Below are 3,044 nucleotides of genomic sequence, written 5' to 3'. Positions count from 1 at the left end.
CCCGAGAAATGTGCTTTCGAGGTCGGTTCGGGCAAGTTCCTCGGCTTTATGGTGTCAAATCGGGGGATCAAGATTAACCCCGATAAAATCAAGGCCATCGAAGACATCACCATCGTGGACAGTGTGAAAGCCGTGCAGAGGCTAACGGGACGGATTGCAGCCTTAGGCCGATATTATTTGGTCGTCAGATCGAAGTCATAAATTTTTCTCTCTACTCAAAAAGAAGAACGATTCCGCTTGGACCCCGGAATGCCAACAGGCATTAGAGGAATTAAAACGATATCTATCGAGCCCACCACTGCTTCATACTCCAAAAACAGACGAAAATCTTTACTTGTACTTGGCAGTATCGAAAATCACGGTAAGCGGTGTTCTAGTTTGAGAAGATCAAGGTACGCAATTTTTCGTTTATTATATAAGTCGAATCTTAGGAGAAGCAGAAATTAGATATCCGCACCTAGAAAAATTGGCACTTGCACTGATAAGCATCTCTAGAAAGTTAAGACCATACTTTCAATGTCACCTCATATGTGTATTAACAACTTACCCGCTTTGTAATATTTTGCACAAGCCCAAACTACCAGGCCAACTGGCCAAATAGGCCGTCGAACTCAGGGGGTACGATATCGAATATCAACCCCGCACGGCCATCAAGTCTCAAATTTTAGCGGACTTCATGGCCGATTTCGCGTCGACCCTCGTACCCGAAGTCGAAAAAGAACTCTCATTAAAATTGGGTATGTCATCGGGAGTATGGACCCTTTTTACGGACGGTACTTCGAACGTGAAGGGGTTCGGGCTAGGCACTGATTTAAAGCCACCCACGGGTAACACTATTAGGCAATCTATCAAAACTACTAGGTTGACTAACAACGAGGCCGAGTATGAGGCCATGATTGCAGGTCTCGAGCTAGCTAAAAGCTTGGGAGCAGAAGTCATCGAAGCTAAGTGTGAGTCTTTGCTGGTGGTAAATCAAGTAAAGAAAGCCTTCGAAGTTCGAGAAGATAGAATGCAAAGGTATTTGGACAAACTGCAGGTCACTTTGCACCATTTCAAAGAATGGACTTTACAGCATGTTCTACGAGAGCTAAACAGTGAGGCTGATGCACTTGCAAATTTGGGATCATCGGTCGAGGAAGGCGAGATAAGCTCGGGGACTGTCGTTCAACTCTCTAGATCTGTGATCGAAGAAGGTCATGCCAAGATAAATTCTACGAGCTTAACCTGGGAATGGAGGAATAAATATATTGAATACTTAAAGAGTGGAAAGCTCTCATCGGACCCTAAACATTCGAGGGCCCTACGAACCAAAGCTGCTCGATTCACATTAACTGCAAATGGAACGCTATATCGAAGGACATTCGATGGACCATTGGCGGTATGCTTAGGTCCAGGAGACACTGATTACATCCTACGTGAGGTACACGAGGGCACTTGTGGGAATCACTCTGGTGCCGATTTATTAGTCCGAAAAATAATCAGGGCAGGGTATTATTGGATCGATATGGGCATAGATGCAAAGGAGTTTGTTCGAAAATGTGACAAATGTCAAAGGTTTGCACCAATGATCCATCAGCCCGAAGAGCAACTTCACTCAGTCCTATCCCCATGGACATTCATGAAATGGGGAATGGATATCGTCGGTCCTCTGCCATCGGCCCCAGGTAAAGCTAAGTTCATTTTATTTATGACTGACTATTTCTCTAAATGGGTTGAAGCACATGCGTTCGTGAAAGTAAGAGAGAAAGAGGTTATAGACTTTATCTGGGATCATATCGTATGTCAATTTGGGATACCCACCGAAATAGTCTGTGATAATGGAAAACAGTTTGTCGGCAGCAAAGTGACAAAATTCTTCGAAGGCCAAAAAATAAAAAGGATAATATCAACACTGTATCACCCCAGAAGGAACGGACAGGCCGAATCAACAAACAGAACTATCATTCAAAACCTAAATAAGAGGCTGAACGACGCTAAGGGAAAATGGAGAGAAATCCTACCTAAAGTTCCTTGGGCATATCGAACAACATCAAAATCTAGTACGGGGGCGACCCCATTCTCCTTAGTATATGGCTCTGAAGCCTTGATTCCAGTCCAAATCGGGGAACCCAGTGCCAGGTTTCGGTATACAACAGAAGAGTCAAATAACGAGGCTATGAACACTAGCCTCGAATTATCGGATGAAAAACGAGAAGCTGCTCTCATCCAATTGGCCGCCCAAAAGCATCGAATCGAAAGATACTATAATCGAAGAACCAATCTTCGCCATTTTAAACTAGGGGACTTAGTGCTAAGCAAAGTCACCCTCAGTACCCGAAATCCAAACGAAGGAAAACTAGGACCGAATTGGGAAGGACCGTATCAGGTTCTCGAAAACATTAAAAAAGGATCATACAAGCTCGGTATTATAAACGGCAAACAACTACCAAGCAATTGGAATGTGTCACACCTAAAATAATACTACTGTTAAGGTATGACCCTCCCATATTCATTTACATTTCGAAACTAACCCCTGCAGGAGTCCGATTAGGAGCTAGGATGGATCCTTCAATACGAAGCCTTAGGTCTGAAAGCATGCGTTGTACTCTTTTTCCCTTAGACCGGTCTTATCCCAAATGGGTTTTTCGACCAGGTTTTTAATGAGGAAACCAATGATCATGCTGTACTTGGAAACAATTCGACAGTATCTGAGGCCTCTTTACAATCGACCTCGAATACTGGAGGACATTAGCCCTCAAATATATCGAGTTCTGATGCAAGAAAGTTATTTCGTAACAACATGGTTCCAATAGGAAAAGTTGTAAGAGCCAAATAGTCAAAACAAACCATGCTCATATAGTTGGCCTGAGCCCTGACGCAAAACATGAACACATGTATAATGACTTGCAAAGAAAGTTCTCCTCTTTACCGATATCTTATATCCAAGAAACATTCCTCTATTTCAAGATTTATTATGCAAACAGGATTAAGATAAATCTCCGGGTTGGAGTAAGTACTCACTCGACCATTACGCCTACGGGCTACATTACTTCGAGTTCGAAACA

The sequence above is a fragment of the Nicotiana tomentosiformis genome, chromosome 3 (assembly GCF_000390325.3).
Source record: "Nicotiana tomentosiformis chromosome 3, ASM39032v3, whole genome shotgun sequence".
Classification (NCBI taxonomy): Eukaryota; Viridiplantae; Streptophyta; class Magnoliopsida; order Solanales; family Solanaceae; genus Nicotiana; species Nicotiana tomentosiformis.
This window is presented reverse-complemented; position numbering follows the sequence as displayed.